The sequence below is a fragment of the Ochlerotatus camptorhynchus genome, unplaced genomic scaffold, assembly GCF_037179485.1.
Source record: "Ochlerotatus camptorhynchus isolate MF236.1 unplaced genomic scaffold, CSIRO-AGI_Acam_v1.1 ptg000027l, whole genome shotgun sequence".
NCBI lineage: Eukaryota > Metazoa > Arthropoda > Insecta > Diptera > Culicidae > Ochlerotatus > Ochlerotatus camptorhynchus.
In genome coordinates, this window is record NW_027040519.1 from 351,978 (window position 1) to 372,944 (window position 20,967).

At 40.7% G+C, this 20,967-nt stretch overlaps 1 protein-coding gene across 2 annotated transcripts in view; it reads left to right on the forward strand.

The window, feature by feature from the left end:
- The window catches only part of LOC135708320 (uncharacterized), a 501,509-nt gene that overhangs the window by 230,873 nt on the left and 249,669 nt on the right, over positions 1 to 20,967 (forward strand). The window contains exon 1 of one of the 2 annotated variants that reach the window (XM_065230323.1): positions 14,983 to 15,279. The exons of the other annotated variant lie outside the window; for it this stretch is intronic. The gene's annotated coding sequence lies outside the window, so the exon portion shown is untranslated. Of the gene's footprint in view, positions 1 to 14,982; positions 15,280 to 20,967 lie in introns of those variants that run through there. 2 annotated transcript variants of the gene reach the window in all.

A 20,967-nucleotide genomic window follows, 5' to 3' on the forward strand; every position in this document is an offset into this window, starting at 1 on the left:
CATATTTCCATAAAAGTCCGGTTTCAAAATGGCCACTAGGTAATCTCACCGTTGTCTTGTTCAAAATGGAGTTCGCCCACTGCTCATCTGCTCCTTTCACTTCAGGAACTACTGCAACTCCTAAGCTCTCCAACGCAAAAAACTGGCGTACGTAATCATGCAGATTTTGATCCGATTGCTGACTACAGATGTACATCTGACGATGTAGTGAACTACCTTCAGCTGCTCGCCGGTTTCCGTAGACAGCCCAGCCCAAACGGGTCTTTGTGGCGATTGGCTCGTGTTCGCGTCCTTCTTTCAACTTGATACTAGCCAATAAATGCACGTTATTGAGACCGATTAGGATTCCTGGAACCGCTGCCTCCAAGTCCCGCACAGGAAGATTTCTGAGATGCTCGAACCCTTTCGCTAATTCACCGAACTTCATTGTTTGTTCAGGTAGCCCCAGATTACCGACTGTGTAGACCTCCGATACGTTGTACCGACGATCTTTGTCCATCGTAGATATTTCCACCGAAACAACCCGTGAATTAGCGTAGTTTTTCTTTATTCCACCCGTCCAGTGGATGCACAGCGATTCTGCAAATCCTTCTAGCCCTAGTGCGTCAGCTATCCTGTCTTCAATCAATGAAACCGAGGATCCATCGTCGAGAAAAGCATATGTCTTCATTCTCCCTTTTCTTCCATGCAGTGTTACCGATATAACCCTGAACAGATTGAACGAAGTCGGTTGACGGTGGATAGATACAGTAGCGTTCTTTCCCTTATCTTCCTGCTTCGACACCGGAGAGTTATCGTAATGGAGAAGGCGATGATGACGTTTAGGGCATTCGTTTATTCCACATACCTGCCCATTGCATGGCCAACGTGCATGAGCTGTAAGACATCGACTACACAGCCTGTTCTCCTTCACTATTTTCCAGCGATCGTCGAGAGAAAGTCTTTTGAACACGCCACAATTCTCTATTTGGCGACCTCTGTTTTTACACGATGGACATGATTTCGAAACGGCCGAGTTGTTTAAAACCTCGGACGGTTTGAACGATTGTTCCGCATCTGCTGACTGCTCCTTTCAACCAGCTTCCTTCCACTTCTTTGGTGACTCCGGGTTAGAATGGGCATTAATGTAAGCACGTTATTTCCCCTTCGCTCGATCATCTCTTGTCACTTTCGGTATACTTCCACTCCATGACACCACACCACTCGCTGCGGATACAACGTTCGCCATATATTCTCCGAAGGTGCAGAGGTCTACTGCTGGCTGCTGTTGCTGGTATAGCGCCCAGTTGAACTTGACTGAAGTTGGCAACTTTTCTACTAGCTCCGAAAGATGGTTCTCCAATCCTACAGCTTTCAAATGCCCACACAAGTTTTGAACCACCAAACCAAAACTCACCAGTGTTTCAAGCTTATCGTTCTTCGGAGCTGGTGTACTACGAACCTTGTTAATCAAGCTCTGGACGATTTGCTCCGGCCTACCATACAAAAGCTTTAGCGTCCCTATTACTTGTGCTACTGTAGACGGATGCAGAAGGAAACTACTCACTGCTTCCTTGACACTACCCTTCAAACACTTCTGAAGAAGCAATAAATTTTCGGAATCTGAATAGCCACAAGCCTGTGTAGAGTGGCTATAGGGTCACCCGCAAAAATGGGCAATTCCCTACTGATTACCTGTCTAGCAGCTAGTTGCTGAGATGCTGGAGTAATCTGGAAGTGAGGTGGACAGTTCCTCGTCCTAGGGGGCCGAGCACCACCTTGCGACGTGTCTTCCGATTCCAGACCTGGAGAGGGTTGTTGTTGACGTGCTTGAGCTTCCATGGACTGTCTATATTCTTGCTCCAGCTTGATAAGACGTTCCAGTTCCTGATCCCGCTCTGACAACTCACGTTGATGTTGTTCGTTGAGCATACGCTGCTCGTGTTCTCTGTGATGTAACTGTTCTTCCAACAAGCTCAAGTCACGTCGCCTTTGCTCGATAACCCGAATCTGTTCTTGCTCACGACGTTGGAATTCTTCCAATCTAGACAAATCATGCCGTCTTTGTTCATGTAATCTGCACTGCTCTTGCTCATGGCGTTGCAGCTCCTGTTCCACATCGCGTTGTTTCTGAAGGTCTTCGTTTCTCTGTATCGTTAGCCGGTTCAGTCTCCTCTTTGTGTTTTTGCTCGAGTTCTTGAGTACGGGAATGCCATTGCTCGTAGGTTGGTTGATTTGGGACGACCTTTGGAAGAGTGCCTGTCTTCGATTTGGTCATTAATGGATCATGCAGTAAAACGTTGAAAGGGCCAACGTCAACGAACGGTACTATTTATGAGTTTATATTTCTCGGTGACCCACCAACAGCTCCAATCACACCATCCGAGTCTTCTTCTGCCGTCTCACCGATTACCATGCTCCCCGTGGTGCGAGGTATCGATTCCATTCTCAATCGGAAACGAACTGGTGCAGGCTGTACCATCCCAGCAGCAGTATTGACGTTTCGGTTAGGTATAGGTGTTGATGTTGCATGAACATCGGCGGCAACTATTGGATTTGCCATCAACTCCTGCTCAGCATCTTTTGTGAGGATTTCCGACGACTGCTCTACGAAACTGGTATTCTCGGTGATCGTAATTACGTCATTTATCCAGTTCTGTACTATACTTTCTTTGTCCTGACGGCTTTGTTGACTACGGTGACTATTCGAAGTTCGTGATCCCTCCTGTTCATCTTGCTGCTTCAGTAAGTCGAACTTCTTGGCGAGATATTGCTTTTCCCGATCGTATTTTTCCTTTCTGGCCTTTTCCTGCTGTGCTTGTTCTTCCTGGTGCATTCTTTCCATTAGCTTCCTCTCCTCATTGAGACGTTATAATTCACGACCGATCCTCGCCTGTCGTACGCTTGAGGTTGTAGTGTGACTCATGACGGAGCTCGGCTGCTTGATCGGAATCCGCGGAATACACAAGGAACACATAAAGACCTCTTTCTGAACGGTGGACTGTCTGACATTGGCGCAAGAAAGGTGATACCAACGAGAACAGTCCCGACATTGAACCATGTACAGTTCAGCATTGTTGGGTTTGTCACAACCACCACATTCGATCTTATCTCCTCCTTCAACATCGATAATAGACGGCTCGAACGAGCTTCGCGACAAGCTTTCCTCCTCCAGTGAATCTCTCTCAGCTGCGAGGTTAGGGGTTTCAGCGTCTATCGTGGCTCGCACTCTCGAACGCGTCTGCCGAATAGTCGAATACCTGTTAGTGGTGGACATCCCAAATTGTCGAAATTCTTTTTCGACATTGTTTGCAATTTACATTCATACAATTTGTCTCCAATTAGTGTTTGTATCGGCAACAAAATAAACAAGATTTTATATTGTGTAGCAAGTTTATCTATAAGTACGATACAATTAGTTATTTCATAAGTTTTAATTAGGATAATAAATTCACCAAAAAATGTTGTATAACTCACTACTGCGTATAATGACAACAATTTAATTCACTTATCTTCAACGTTAGCAACCTGACAATAGAATCTACTTTGACGTGAGGGCAGTTGGCTCATTTGGATGAACCGAGGGGTGTAGTGGGCAACGTGTTGCCGGAACACATAGCATAAGAAATTCTATAAGATAAATCATATAGATTTCATTGGACACATAAGATTCATGTGATCTAGTTGTGCAATTTCCAATTATTGCATCACATGAAAGATATGTGAAATTCACATGGATATTTTCCACTGGTTATGTGATTTATTTTATGAGTATACAACTGGAGGAATCAGTATCAGGCATCAGCAAAGCCCGACCCGAGTATAATTTGCATTTCCTATGACTTGAACTTCAAAAGTGCATGCTCATCATCTATCCGTACAGTGCAATTAACTGTAGACGATAAAAATATCTGCAAAATGACTTAAAAAACAGCTCCCACATTCAAACTGCAACGGCTTCCAATTGCACTGTGCATGCAATCATCTAGCTTCAATTTCCCTCCTTCTCGGTCCTATTGGTATGGGAGAGGGGCACAGGTGAAAAGGTCTGCGTCGTTTTCCGCATGTGACACTATCTACTACAAAAAAAGACCCATAGTTTGCATTGTTCGACTGTAGCTCATTTTCTTGCCGTTTTTAGTTTCGAGCTTGAATACACACGTGAAACTAATCAAGTGTTTCGAAGAGACGGGCAGGTATTTGCAGGTGAAATGTTTCCGCTGATAGGCAAATGTGGAAATCGGAGAGGTTATCATTAATTTGGATAGTACCAGTTTTAATAAGAGGTTTTGGTTTTATGGTTTTTATCGTTGATGTTTACGTAATGATACGTAACAAGAATAAAAGTAGGATATGATTTTTGTGATTTACAAGTTGCTTGTTGACAATTTAATGCATCAACTTTTAATGAAAACTTTTCTGGTGATAATGCTCTGTTTTGAAATCCCACCTCACCGTAAACAATAATAATTTGAAAGAAACGGTTACAGTGGATATGAAATGCTATTTACCAACTTCTACCTTATTGCCACCATTACAAATCCATCATCCGGAGCGTTTCCCAGCCTGCCGAGCTCACACACATTGACGTCCACGTGTGTCAGAAGGAAGCACCAGGTGACGAGTGCTAAAACTTGCGCTCTTATGTTCGGGATGACCACAAAACATTCAATGTAGTAACAAAAACTGTTCACGGCTTAATTGACTGTAAAGTTGTTTACGAATGGCTTTATTAGTTTTGCCGTAAAAAGGCTGTCGGAGGGAAATGTTTATTTTGTTGCTGTATGGTTACGCGACGAGGCCAGGCTTGCTGAAACAAATCACTTTAATCTGTGACCGTGCATTACGTGTTGATTATACGGGAGGATGAGGTTGGAATATTTTTTAAAGCGACTGAATTAAATTTATCCATAGAAACATTGTAAAACAATGCTTTTCCGCATTGCAGCGATTGGAAAATAATGCAACAAACTGGAACACAATTAGGTATGTACTCTTCTCCCTTTTTGTTTATCAACTTATTCGTCATAACTGAAAAGTGCAAAGACGCCATAAAGGATGACGGCTAATGTCGGTATGTAGGTAATTGCGCGGGACAGGTCATAAATCATCTAGAACAATAGAATAACAGCGTGATGTGACCGCGTATATATCCAGATACAAAAGGTGCGAGATAGTCGTCGACAGATGACACTCTGGAGACCTACTGTTGTCACGCGCGTGTGTCTGTTGTTTGATCGATGTGACTTTTTCTTCTTCATTTGATACGATTGTAATATTTTCCCATCGTTTTTGCGATTCATAAATGCTTCACGAGGATTTGTGATAATGTGGATGATTTGTAAAAAGGTTCAACAGATCTAGCAGTTCACGATGAAATTGAAACGGATGGTGAATGTTTGCAAAAACTGATATGGTACTTTCTTGGAATGATGATTCAGAAGTAGCAGGATGGATCAGAATGACATCGGAAGATCTCATACAACCAGCAAAGGCATTTGAACATTGAGCATGTGGGTGGGTTAACTTTACAACTTTTACTGTTCCCCACTGCTCTTTCAACACTCAAACATTTCAAATATAAAAAGATTAAAAGTTACGCTAAATCACAACTCTCCTGACCGACGCATAGCTTGGTATAAAGTGAGAGAATACGAACTTAGTATAAAAATGGTTTATACATAGAAAGAATTAAGTGAATGTATTTATTCGATGATAACCGCTATTTTATTTGTATTTAGAGTATGCTTTTCTGTCAGTTTCATTTGCTTTTTTTGCAAATCAAAAATGCTGCAAAACAATAACAAATAAATATTTTATTTTCTTGGTACTACTTAGGTTCAACATAGGAATAAATAAGGATATTTATTTATAAATTTTTTTGATCCTTGCGTCGTATAAAACCGCTCGAGCTCGAATCCGGTTCACTACCGGACATGGTACCGAGTGAATGAAGTTCAGCCGCATCGCACTTGTGCACCACCTCCATCGAATCACTAGCCAGCACTAATTAGCCCGGTGCAGTACAGCTTCTAGAACGGGGGCTTGTTGAACAAAGCCGTTGAAATGACCAACGTCCACGCGTCTTCTCGATTCCCACGCAAATGAAGTCAGCCGGTAAGCTGTTGCTTAGGAAATCCACAGTATTCTCAAACGGATAGTGATTCTGTGTGAAGGGCATCGAACCGGACTCGAACCAGCTATCACTGCGGAGAATTTCCCAGGAAAGTCGACGGGATTCCAAAGTGGTCGATGGCCCTATGGAGAACGCTCATTCGCACACAGGAGTTCTTATCCAGCTCTTCAATACTTCCCATGCATGCAACTGGCTGGCCAGCGGAAGAAATCCACGGTGATGTCAGCGTTCCTGAGTATCTACTTAAGAACCTTGCTAAGAACTAAAAAACTGAATTGTAATCTTAAAAACTAACCGAACAACTGCGAGCGTCATCCTATCAATGTTGCAATTTAAGAAACATTGGACGAATTCCTCGCCATTATTCGAACTTACACACCAAATTTGAGATTTAGATTTCAGTAAAACAGATTGCTGGATCATGATCAGCAAAGCAATGCACAGTGGGGAAAAATCGACCCAAAATCCCACTTAATTAGACGGCGCACGGTAGGAGTCCTGCAAAATAGCCTATCTTATGTGAAAAAAAAAAAATCGAAAAATCGATTGGTCATGGTCCCGTTTAGGGTTGACTTCTGAAAGTGGTCCGTTTTGTCCGATTTACCTCTAATTTTGTAAGAAAAATATAATTATCATCCAGAAACTGAACTTGGTGCGCTTAGATTGAATATAGCTAGTTTTACTTTGATCAGACGTCAATAAGTGGTCAATTTAACCCGATTTCCCCTTGCCTATAAAAACAAGATTAAACACTCGGTAAGCAGAATTTGACGGACATAATATTGAACTTTATGTACCTAACTATTGTACAATTATTTAAGGAACCGAATGCTGCGAAGTTCGCCAAACTGGAACAAACTCATATATCATGTGTTTTTTTTTATAGATAAGCGTCATTAATATTACACGCACTTGCACTGTACTTATGTAAAATTGCCCGGAGAATCGAATGGTGATGGCCGCATCTTGGTCAGATTTCAGTAAATGGTCTGTTTTGCCCCAACCCCCTCAAATTAAAAAAAAAACCTATATAAATCAAGTGGAAATTTAAATTGATACTATAATGTATAAACCTATATGCACTAAATTATTGTAGAATTATCCAAGAAATCGGTGGTGTGAGCCCTTCTTATGGTGACCTAAGCACACCAAGTTCAGTTTCTGAATGATAATTATATTTTTCTTCCAAAATTAGGGGTAAATCGGGCAAAACGGACCACTTCCCGAAGTCAACCCTAAACGGGACCATCTATTTTGCAGGACTCCTACCGTGCGCCGTCTAATTAAGTGGGATTTTGGGTCGATTTTTCCCCACTGTGCAACGATTTGAATTCGTTAAGAAGCAAGGTTGCACATCACGATCAAACTCGTCGGCGAGTTCTGCAAGTCCCGATGCAGACTCTTTCTTTTGATAAGCAATGCTGGGTTTTCAAAGCGTTCCTTTAGTAGATTCCATGCTACGGCATAATTGTTAGCAGAAATCTCAAGCGAAGAAATTATGCGAGCTGCTTCTCCAGACAGCAAGTAATGCAAATGCTGATTGGAATGAATCAGCGATACGTAGAGATCTCGAAATGACACCCAATCATCGAGATTCCCTTACTCTTTCAATTTAATTTCAGGAAGCCGAATGTTGGAAGAGGTCGGTCGGTGAGGCAACGATTTCTCTCACTGGTAGGGCAGGTGGTGTGGGTGGTCGTGGGGGAAGTTTACCTTGCAATAAGGCCTTCAGCTCATAGTAAAGAGTTTGAAATTCTTGTCACTCTTCACTAAATACTTCTTCCGCGTCTTCCAGAACTTCAATTGCATTCTGAAGCTCTTTAAATTCACGGCACAAAGTATCAAGGCTTTGATACGAATGGAAATTTAATCCTGCTTAGTGGGGTCGTAAGTATCATTGAAAGCCTTGATCAAATTGGCAGAACCCAGAACATTGGTTCTTCGTTGGTTATTCGTCTTTTTCGGGAGCGTCATATTTATTGGCCAAACCCTTCATCAAAAAAAGCTGTCAAGTACCTGGTATTACTGCTTCTTATTACCACCTTGTATCCTCACTGTACTCGGAGTTACCACCGAGCGGGAACGACGAATCGGCTACTGCTGTACGTGCGAGGGAACGCAAATGGTGACGACTGCGGCTTCAAACGACGACGATAGGCCTGTTTTCCTGCTGGAGGAACCGCTGCCCGATGAATTCCAGGATCATTTCAATTGCCAATATCTCTAAATGGAGCAAACCGATTTTCTATGTTTTAATTCCATTTGAAGGATCGTTTTTTCTTCATTTTTGGTGAATAAATAGCGATAGTGTTTTTTGTTTAAAGTATTAAATTTTTTTAGAGCCCACCCTAACCTGCTTGTTTAAAATAATCTTAAGTCATGAACCATAAGATATAGAAATTTGATGTGTTTGGCAAAGTCGCTTCAAATTGATTGTTCTACAACATTTTAGAACACTGTATTGGTCTATCTCAAATAATAAAAATGCTTGTCTTTCCAATTTACCAATTTTTAGACCCCATATGAAGAAACTTTCCCCAAGACACTATACGCCTAAAACTGACGGTTTGGGCGCAAATATTTTTGTCTTCCTAAATACTGCTTTGGGACCATTGTGCAGTGGTGGTACCAAGTTTTCCCTACATAGAAATAGGGCAATTGGCATGTGCATTGTGCCGCCGGCATTCAAAAATGTTGAAAACTACCGCGCGCCTCCATTAAATGCTGTCGGCACATGTGAGTGTCCAGTGCACGTTTTCGTCCATCCTAACTGATATCAATGCAAGAAAACTCACTGGTAACGTTTAGCAATGGGTTGGTGGTCATATGTACGAAAGATATTTTGGTCCTAGAGCCATGGAATGTAATGAAAAAACAACACATGGAATTATGACAGCACCAATAACAGCCAAATACCCAAAACAACGCGACAAGTTATTTCTTCACCCACTGCTTCCGTCAGAAAGTCTCCAGCATCTCTCCAACTTCTCTCTCTGTGAAAATCTCTCACCGCGCTTTGCTTTACTGAAGGTGGCGTATTGAGCTTTAGCAGTCTCTTCCAAATCGTCGTCATCATCATTATCATCGTCATCAAATCGCTGGTCGCGGTTTGTTACTCTCCGTGACTTGTTGCGTGCATATAACTTTAGGTATGTAGGTGTGTGTAGGAACAGTGCGGATACAGTTTACGCTGTGTACACCCATATCGCAGTTTTCCCATCATATCCAAAGAAGCCCGCCTCTTTATTAACCCTGTAAAGTCAAATCCAATCTTTTAGCTCTAAAAGTCATTGCCGTTAACTCATTTCCTAAACTTTCTCCGGTTTCTGTAAACAAATATTTTCGGTCAAAGTTGTTGGACTAATGGGGTGATGACGGCTGTTCAACCGCGTGAAAAGTTAATTTGTTCTTATCTTCTATAATATAACCGAAAAAGCCTAGAGAAGCCGTGAAGTGCCGTTAATGGTCATCTTAACTACACACTTAGAAGAAATAACTAATTTTACACGTGACGGAATCCATCTTTGGCATAAAGGATGAGACGTAGAAAATGGCCCATCAGCATTTGTAAACAAACAGTTCTAAAGCGCTTTCCTCACAAACCAAATGCCACCCACGCACACCAACAGCATCATCGTATAAGGGAAACTTTCCCCTATCCAATGATGGTGTTGGTTTGCGTGGACGGCCTTCGTTATCTGAGGAAAGGGCTTTAGAACGGTTTGTTTACAAATGCTGATGGGCCCTTTTCTATTGTTGATCCAGAGTTAATACTTTTACAAATAGATGTCATCTTTCAATTATGTATGTCACTGTCATTTTTTCAGATTGTAATGTTATTGATACCATGTCCTGTATACAAAAAAAAAACACACGCACACAGTATTGTCTAGATCCGCCATGGCAGGACGGCCCAAATTCATCATATTTTAATCTTTAAAACACAACGTAGACAATCGGGTCCTACAATGCGCGATCAATTTGAGATATTTGGATTTGAATCAACCAATTTATTTTATTTAAACAAATGCAGCTTGCAGACTAAATTGTATTTATCTAAATCCATTTTGTTTGATTCTATCCTGTTCAGATTTATGGCAGCATTTATGGAGTTAAAGCTGTCTGCAATAAGTTAAACATCAAAGATTGTTTATCTTTCGTTAGTTGCGTTTTGCGAGGTTTTACTCCAGCGTCGTTCTTCCAGGTGATTTTCTTCTAATAGGTTGGAAGCAGTTATTCAGGATGTGTGCGATACTGTTTTGCAACATTTCGCATATAAGTTAAACAGAGTGGCTGGAATCTCAATCGTTCCCGAAAAAGATCCCCTTCTTCCGGATGGTTCCCGAAGTGCACCATCAAACGATGCAGTTTATGTATGTTTGAATGAAATTTTTTGAAGAGTTGACCCTTTCGCCGAATAAAAATCATTGCTGTGAATCGGAAAACAGTCAATCTCCGCTGACTGACAGTTTCAGTGGATGGCTGTCGGTACTGATGCAAGTTATTCCGATCGTCATCTATACGCAAGATCTGGAGAAGGCCCGGTCTGTTCTTAGACCGTTTTATTTAGGAGATGTCCACCAGTCAAAATGTGATGCCAGAGCATTCGATAATGTTTTATGAATTCGAGGGTCACGATGGTACCGGTTCAACCGGACGTATTTAGCTGAAATCAGCTTCCCTTAGGTCGTTTTTTTTCCTTGATTTGTTTTCCGTCGATCTTGTTTTCCGTGCTGAGAGGGAGGCAGCTCCCACACCTGGACCCTACATATCGACCCATCAACTCATGAACCGGGGACCAACGGCTTTACTTCCCTTCCGAAGGAAGGCGTGATCAGAGTTGTTATGTCTCAGAACATCCCGGCGGCGCCGACTGGGATTGAACCCAGGGCTGCTGGGGTGAGAGGCAATCACGCTTACCACTACACCACCGGTGCCGCTACCTTTCGGTCGTTAGCATCGCTTGAATTTTTCATACTTTAATTACTATGAGGATCCGTTTTAAGTTCAGTTAACTTTTCTTTATTAAAGAGGTTTTAAGCCTTCGTCTCTGAACCGTTTTAAGTTCAATTTAGATTTTATTGTACACTTTAAAAAGCCCATGCTTTTTGCTCGCATTTGAAACCGAATGGTTTTATGGTAGTTTTCATAATGATATAGCACGTTTATAGAGTATTTTATCAAGACATTAATAAACAATTGCTATAAAGACTATAAAAGGTTTTTAAAACAGCAAAAAGCTGAATTACTAACCAGCCCAAGTAACATTTTAAGTTTTATGAAATACTGTAAAGCAACTATAAAACAACATTCATAAAACCCTGGTCAAGGCTATTTTGTCATTAATGCATCCACCAAAACCTCATTAAGACTAGAATATGTCTAGTTGGCCCACCCAGGAGAAGGTTCTGAAGGGTGTATTCTCGAAGCTCTTCAAGATTGATTTACTGCAAAAAGTTGTATGACGAACGCATTGAGAACCATTTGAAAGCTACAACAAAAGCTATTTAGCAACAATAAAAACCCTTTCCGAGCCATTTCCCCTAGCCGCATGCTGAATCCACTAGGAAAGCATCAATCAAGATAGAAAAGGATTTATGAATCCGATCTTATCAAAATAATTAAAATATAAACTTATGGTACAAAAATCTTGTTGAATTTCCAAATTTATTACAATAGTTCTCATTAAGTGCCTAGTTTTAGGTGCCATATCAAATTTTATGTGAAATGTACGTGAAAACATCGAAAAAATTAAGCCCACCCTCGTAAAACGTCAATTTGACTAATTATTTAACATTGAAAAAAAAAAATGTTCTTCAGGTCGAGCTTGGTCGAGATTTTTTTTATTATTTTCGCATTTATATGTTTGCTCATTGCTAAATTTACCAAAATATAATTATATCTAAGAAAATATTGAATGAAAATCGGAGATTGTACAAAACAATAGTTTGCTTGTTTTGTACAATCTCCGATTTTCATTCAATATCAATTCAATTCAATTCAATATTAATGCATAAGTGGCATAAAAGTTGATTTTCATGGGTCATTTGTGAAAAAGTTATTTTGCTTTCAAGAATTCCTTAACAAATTAATAAGGTTTTTAAATCGCTTTTATGAAGAAACTTGCCGGCTGAATTGTATTTATCTAAAGCCATTTTGCTTGATCCTTACCCGTTCAGATTTATGGCAGCATTTATGGAGGCAAAGTTGCCTGCAAAAAGCTAAACGTCAAAGTTTGTTTATCTTTCGATAGTTGCACTGTGAGATCCAGGATTTTTCCTGGCGATTTTCTCCCGATGGATTGGGAGCAGTTACTGAGATAGTTTGCGATACTGTTTTACAACATTTCGCATTTCGAACAGCTGGAAGCGCAATCGTTCCCGAAAAAGATCCCCTTCTTCCGGATGGTTACAGAAGTGCACCATCCAATGATGCAGAGATGTACGGTTGAATGAAATTTTCGAAGAGTCTTTCGCCGAATAAAATCGCTGCTTTGGATCGGAAAGCAGCTAATCTCCGCTAACTAACAGTTTCAGTGGTTTGCTGTCGGTTGTTATTTCGATTGTCATCGCAAGATCTGAAGGCTGGAATGTTTTTCAACTTTAGACTCTTCTTAACGGCGCCGGTGGTGTAGTGGTAAGCGTGATTACCTCTCACCCCAGCAGGCCTGGGTTCAATACCAGTCGGCGCCGCTATGATGTTCTGAGGCATAACATCTCTGATCACGCCTTCCTTCGGATGGGAAGTATAGCCGTTGGTCCCCGGTTCATGAGTTGATGGGTCGATAGGTAGGGTCCAGGTGTGGGAGCTGCCTTCCTGGCACGTCGGTAGCATTTGTGCTCAGCACGGAAAACAAGATCGACGGATAAAACAAACCAAAGGAAAAAAAAAAGACTCTTCTTACTCTTCTCCGACAGATGGTCAGTCGTTGGTGGTGTGCTGGTTCTTCTAAAGAAGTAAATTTAAATTGACTTGATTTTTTCATCCTACTTCGTCTATCCTTCGAGATTTCCCTTCCTTTCCTTTGGCATTTATTAACTATGAGGAACCATCTTTTGCTCAATTTGTAAACAAAGTAATTGGGGAGTTAATGATGCACTTTAAAAAGGCTAAAAAGCAACAATAAATGCTTTTTTCTCTAATGCAAAACCTAATTGTTTTATGGTTGCTTTTATAATGATAAAACACGTTTATAAAGTATTTTATCATGACATTCATAAACAATTGCTAATGACGTTTATGCTTGAATTACAGAACAGTTTTAAGGAGGGATTGATAACTGTTTTAAATTTATTTTTAAAACAAGACAGTTTTCATTTTCTTGCCAGACTATAAAAGGTTTTTAACACAGCAAAAAGCTGAATTACTAAGCCGGAATGTCGATTGTTCATTGCCGTTATAAAACCATCATAAATCAGAGTGGATGCTAAATGGTTACTGAATTGTTACTTGCGAGGAATGTTTAACACTTTGAAATGCTGTTTTTAAACTAAATGGATTGTTTATTGCCGTTATAAAATCATCATAAATCAGATGCCAAACGATTGCTGAATTGTTACTTGGGAGGGACTTGGCGACCTAGTGGTGACCGTTTTTGCCTACTGAGCAGAAGATCTTGGGTTTTATTCCAGACCCCTTTACATCGTTCGAATAAAAAGAAGGTAAATATTATTCGTTTTCGAATTTCGAAAAACGATACATTATATCATCAAAACCACGATCGCATCCCTTATCCAGGTGAATCCTGACCCCACGAACCCAACCTCCTAACAAAATGTCACCTTCTGTGACCTTTCTGGTCATTCTTATATTCCTTCCCTACTCCCATATGATTGCAAGGACGTGGCTATTATTAACCTTTAAATATGGAGTCATTGAAACATGTACATTGAGAATGGATGGTCACTTCCAGCCCCATTCAGTTGATTCAATGAGCAATTCTGATTCTGTACAATCACGGAGCAGCAATCATTATTAATTACTAACGATTTCCACGTCCATAACATGCTCTAAATTTTGAAAATCGTCCATTGGGGATAGCAACGATTGATTTTCTTAAAATTAATCGGGTCACAAATCTAAAATAACATCGAATCTGAAGTTTAATGCACATGAGAAATAAAACAAACCGATAGGACAGGATACACGGCGAATGAGAACGACCCAAATTTGAGTTTAGTTCACGCATAATCGCCAAAAGTGCAGGAACTCAGCGATGAGTAAAATTTGTCTCATGGTTTCCTGTGGAAAACCTAAAAAATCTATCTGCCAGAAAATGAGGAAATTGACGAAAATTTTATTCAATCTCGGAGTAGTACCAATAGACTGAGTGAATCCAATCTTTACTTTTCTCAAATTCGGGAATTTTTCCCTGGAAAATCCTGGAAAAACCAAGGAAAACATAAGGCAAACTTACTCATCGCTGAGTTCCTGCACTTTTGGCGATTATGAGTGAACTAAGCTCAAATTTGGGTCGTTCTCATTCACCGTGTAGACTTAAACAATTCATATGAACACTCATAGTACGTACATAGCAGGTGCATTCACTAAGAGACACTAATCAATTTTTGTTCTATCTATGAAATGTCTAGTTTTTGTAATCGGGTAAAATTCCGCCCACTTACAAACAAAGTGTTCTACAATGTGTATCCACTTCTCCCCGCATAAACAGGGCGACGACTGCATTGATCTGCTATTGCTGTGCCGTATGCATAGGTATGCTCACGGTGGGTGGGTGAGCATGGAGCAACACTCCATCAGTGAGTGAGCCCCGCCGTCGATGCTGCTCACGCTGCTAGTATCTCTCTCTCTCTAGAGCCATTCCTCACAAACGAGGCGCATCAGTATCATTCGAACTTTTCCCTCGAACGGACGTTCATATCGCTGGACGTGGCTGACGTGTGTTGTGTTGTGTACTCTAAGGGAGAAGAAGGTTGTGTTCTGTTGTTTCTTGCAAACTCTCCTCACCGCAGACGCGGAACCTCCTCAGCCGGGGCACCTTACATTTGGGTGTACGGAGGAGCCCAAAAGTGCCACCACCAACACTCTGTTTTCGGCACTACTTTTCCTCGCGTTCATTTCGGACCCCGACGGATGGCCGTAGTGTAGTCGTGTGGTAGTCGTGTTTCGCAAAACATAAACATCATAATAGCACTGCTTATGAGGTGAGCAATGCTCTGCTGGCTGAGCCAGGAAAGCGTGAAGCCCAACAACATAGTAGGCGCGTACCTGAGAAGAATGGCTGGGATGGGTGAAGTGGGAGTGAAAGAGAAGTCGCAAACCTGTGGAACCTGATCGAGCAGAGAACATTGCATGGAGATGGAGATGGAGATCGTGTGTTGATGGTTCGGCAGGAGTGTATGTGTGCTTGAGTGTTGCGTGTGGGTGCGCTGCATGATCGTGTGAGCGGGGGAGTGCATGCTAGCGGAAGTAGTGTCACTCGGGTTGGCTCTTTGTGTGTCTGCTTCGCTTGGCGAATCACGGTACAATGGAGGAATTGACGGTAAAGTGAGCGATCGGTAAAACGGCATGTGTGTGAGTGTCCACTGCCTTCGGTCTGTGTAGTCTCAAGTTGGCTTATGTTGCGCTAGTCGTTGTTGGTTAATGTTGCCGTGCTATGTTTCTTGTTAGGTTTTTTTTTCAACGAACCTAAATTCCAGAGTGGTTCTCTGGACGTGAAGTGAGTGTAGTTTTGGGCTCTCAAGATATGCTAGAACACGGGAGCAATGAAAGACAGAGAAAACATTCGTACGGAAAGAATCAACGTGTACGATCGACTGAACGAACGAACGGTGTGTGTATGCTACGGAAAGGTGTTCAAAAGGGAGATCTCAATTCCAACTGGTTTGAAATGAGGAAAATGGATCTGTTGAATTGAAAAAAAAGTCTGTTTGAAAATGAAACAACAGCAGCGAAATGCAACAACATTGGCGGAAATTTGAGATGCGATGACTGTTTTTTTTAATTTTGAAAAACAGCAAGAGACGCAAAAAGGTTGATTGGGGTTTCGGATGGCAGACAGACAACAGAGTCTATAAAACAGAAGAAATTTTGTTTTCGTCGGGTCGAGCGCTTTTGCGACACGGTATGCTGGATCAGCTCGAGCGAAAAACCTGTTTCCTTTCTATATTTTTGTTTCCCTCGCAGTGAAGTAGTTTAATGTGTCAATGAACTTCTGCGGAATGGCAGTTCGGTTTTGAACCGATTGTTGGCGATTGGCGCGGGATTACTAGAATGTAAATTTAGTAATGTGAAGGTTTGGGAATATTTATGAATAAAGTTATTCATCCATTTCGTCGTGATTGGAATTATTCGAATAACATTCGATTATTGAAATCAAAAGTGGATTCGTTTTGGATATCATCTACGCGTCGATGTTTCAGGTTCCAGTTATTTTGTTTTCTTTATAAGAGAGACTGTCAGGTTCCAGTTATAGCCCAATTTACCAAAGTTTGTGGATTTCTTAGTGGCTTGAGTTATTGATGTAAATAAATGTTTTGGTGCCCTTATTGGGTATACAAACACGGGTCCTGGCATTAAAGTATCATTGTTCTTGCCATATAATATACGAATGAAAAAATGGCATTGGCATAGCGAGAAAATTTTATCTTTTGAGTCTCGACTACAGCGCATTTTTCTTTCAATTTGAGATAAAAATCTGATTTGTTTTCTTCCTTAAGTCTCATTTTTCCAGCAGCTACATTTGGAGATAATTTTTTTTCAATAAATTTTAAATTTAAACGCAGCTTTCGTTTAGTAAATACAGTCACCCTAGTATTATGGGCCTGTCACCTCTGCGTGTTAATCAAATGGAAGTGGCTTATAATAGTGAGTGATCTAAAATACTGGGGTGACTATATATTACACAGATAATCCGGTACTTTTTATGTTATCTTAGTTCGGGATCCAAAGAAATCCTTCGTTCAAGATTTCAATATTTAACTTTCATACTGGCTTTCTATAAGCGATTTCCGTGAGTTAAAGATTCCTTGTAACTAGTCTCAATACCTCAGCATTTGTATTTGTAGAAGACTTTCTGATGCAGTCCACCACGTGAAGTCCGTTCGTCCTCCGATCATATTGGTTTTTCTTCCTGCTGTCATAGAACTAGAACTACCTTGACTGAGTCGAGTGGATCACGTGTCTGGTTCAGAATGTCCATGATTGATATTTTGCAGAGCAGAATTAAATATTCGATTACGTTGTATGTGCTACAACAGAATCAGAGAGATGAAATGCTGTGTGGGAATACGAATTAACAGCAGACGGTGGATCGATCCTATCGCAAGTTCGATGATCCGATATATACCCACTTAGAAAATATCGTTTGTTTTTACCGAAATTTCAACTGCTGAGCGCTCGGCAATCAGTTCGGGAAACGAAATCACGAAATATTTTGTAACCATGATGATTAGCATAATTTGGATACAATATATGGCAGTCAATTGAGGGCAAATTGTCGACTCTAGTGCACGAGGCACGTTACAGTGTTCACAGCTAAAAAAAAGTAGTGTAAATTTCCGTTACTATGATGCACATAAATGGAGCGTCATATATCATACAAGTTTAGATTATAGATCGTGTAAATTTATGAGAAATGTAATGTAATATCCCATATATTGTATGCAACTGTCCACTTTTGTTTGCAACATTTCCTGCAAGTTGCTAGTTTACGTGAAAAGGAAGTTTACATGTATGAATGTTTGCATGCATGGATGTTTACATCGCCAGTAAAATTCAGAATTTTTTGGTGTGTTGTTCAGCCTTTATACACAGTTCGAAAAGTAGTGTAAATTTCTGTTCAATATGATGCACACAAATGGAGCGTCATATATCATATAAGTTTACATTATATATCATGTAAAGTTCTAGCACAATTCATGCAATGTAGCAAATATTGTATACAAAAGCCCATCTTTGTTAACAACATTGTTTACAAGTTGCTCGGTTGTTTGAAATTAAATTTAAGTTTACGTGAATGAATGTTTACATCACAATTAAAATTCAGAATTTTTATCTGTGTAGGAGTATCAACATGTGCTTGTTCAACATCTCCACGAATCTGATGTGCTATACCAACACACTGTTCCGCGAGGTCAAACTTCGCAATCAGGTTGACTCAGTCTACATTGATTTTTTAAAACTGTTTGACACGGTACCACACGCGAGTGCTTGTTAAAAACCGAAAGCTATAGGACTCCCTGATTGGCTGGTTGACTGGATTCGGTCTTACCTGACGAATCGTAATTCTTTCGTGTCGTTAAACTCTAGTCGTTCGGAATCGTTTTCATTCACTTCTGGTGTACCACAGGGCAGTGTGCTGGGACTATTAATTTTCGTATTGTTTGTAAATGATTTGTGTCCACGTATGTCATCATTAAAGCAGCTGTTTGCCGATGACCTGAAAATCTGCAGAGTCCATCCTCGACTGTATTGTGCTTCAGCGTGATACCTATTGGCAATATGTATGTAGTGAAAATAGAATGAAGGACACACTGGTATCTGTACCATTGGAACAAGTGTCATCAATTCTTGATCTAGGGGCTACGGTTGACTCGAAGTTGATGTTTAACAATGACGTCGGTTTCATTCGGCGGCATGAAGCTTAAGTGTGATAATTTATTAGCTAGAGAATGGTCTTAGAATAGGGTAGGTAGATAGTTGTGAAGTTGAATAGAAGTTGAAAATGAGCGAAGGTCCATTAATGCAACAGTACATGTCAAACGCACACTTCTTTGCCTAACCCGTACGATGTTCGAGGAGATTTGAAGTATGTCTTCAAATCTACAGGCAAAAAAGTGCGCGCTTGACTTGCTCATATACTGTCTGCGGCTGTGGAATAGTTCTAGCGACGTTTTCATCACTCAGGGGGATGAAAATACCGGTGGCGCCGACTGGGATTGAACTCAGGGGGTGAGAGGGAATCACCGGCGCCGCTTCTAAGACCATTCTCTAGCTAATAAATTATCACACTAAAGCTTCATGTCAGTTGGTATTTCCAACCAATTCTGAAAATCGCAAACTTCGCGTATGAAGTAACATAAAAACACTTTTACTGTTAAATAGGAAAACTTCATATCTCCAGAACCAATTGTCCGATCGGGATGAAAATTGATAGGATTCTATGGTAAAGAGAACCAAACAATATGGAATTGGTTGCACTCAAATTGGATCAGCCATCTCCGAGAAAAGTTAGTGAATATTGCGGTTTCATTGCAAAATTTGACTTTATTTATATATATCTCCGTGACCAACTGTCCGATAGGGATATAATTCAATAGAATTGGGAAACAGATACCAACAAAATGAAATCGGTTGTACTGAAATCCGTTGAGTGCTCTCCGTGAAAAGTGAGTTAGTATAATAGTAAAATTGTTAAATTTTCTCGTTTTTACCCTTCTTACAAATATAAGTATACACACCGCGCTTGCAATGCCTATCGTCGACTCTATACAAGTCGTATTTCTTACGTATCCAGACAAATTGACGTAGAAATCCCAAGACCTTCTAGAATTTTGTGAACTCCGTATTTCTTGGCGATTTGAAGACTACTTCTATGCTTGAATCTTGTGATCTCTTTTCTCGCCACTTCAGTTCTGTTTTTTCTTCGGATAGATATAGATATAGATAAAGTAGAAACAGCTGCTTGCAATGTTCCTGAGGGTCTCATTGATTTGAGTACATTCGTGGTTAGCTCTATGGATGTCATCAAGGCTGTTATGAAGTTGAGGAAATGGGTCCTGATGGTGTACCTGCAATCATTTTTTGCCGCTGAGTTGCTGCTTTAGCTGATCCTCCGGCTTGCATCTTTACTGCTTCGTTGGACCAAGGAGTTTTTCCTGAAATATGGAAACATTCCTTTATGTTCCCTGTTTATAAGACGGGCGAAAAACGTAACGTGACTAACTACCGTGGTATTGCAAGTCTTACTGCACTTTCAAAACTATTCGAGATCATTGTGAACGATGCTATCTTCTTTCATGTCAAAAGTTACATCTCAGCAATGCAACACGGATTTATGTCGGGACGTTCAGTTGCATCAAATTTATTGTAGTTCACTTCAACTTGTATAAATTACTTGGAAAATATGGCTCAAGTAGATACTGTTTATACCGACCTGTAAGCGGCCTACGATTGCATCGATTATTCTTCTTCGTAAAATGTCTCGTCTGGGAGTTTCGGACGGTTTGGTTGATTGGCTGAAATCGTACCTTTCCAATAGAACTCTCCGTGTCAAGCTGGATCAGTGCACTTTTTTTGCAACCTCAGGTGTTCCCCAGGGCAGCAATTTAGGACCATTGTGACATCGTTGTCAAGCGTCCTTGCCGAAGATTGCCGTCAGCTCCAAGAAATGTTGGACAAAATAGTTGACTGGTGCCACTTAAACAAGCTCTCCCTCAGTATATCAAAATGTGTAGTCATGCCATTTCATCGCATTCGATTACTCAATTGATGGATTTGTACTCGAAAGAGTAGAACAAGTGCGCGACCTTGGTGTAATGTGGGACTCTAAGCTTACGTTTTACTTACATCGTTCAATGGTAGTCACTAAGGCACATGGTCAGCTTGAGTTCATATCACGAATCTCAAGAAACTTTTCGGATCCGTACTGTTCACTTGTGCGCCCGATTCTTCAGACTGCATCTGTTGTTTGGATTCATTGTCAACTTTCCTGGAGCATTAGAATAGAACGTATTCAAAAAAACATTCATTCGGCGAGCATTAAGGAAACTTCCTTGAAGAGATCCACTAAACTTACCTCCATATGCTGAGAGATGTCGCTTGCTAGGCATGGATACTTTAGAACGACGGCGACAGATTCAACAGGCAACATTCGTCGCGAAGCTATTAAG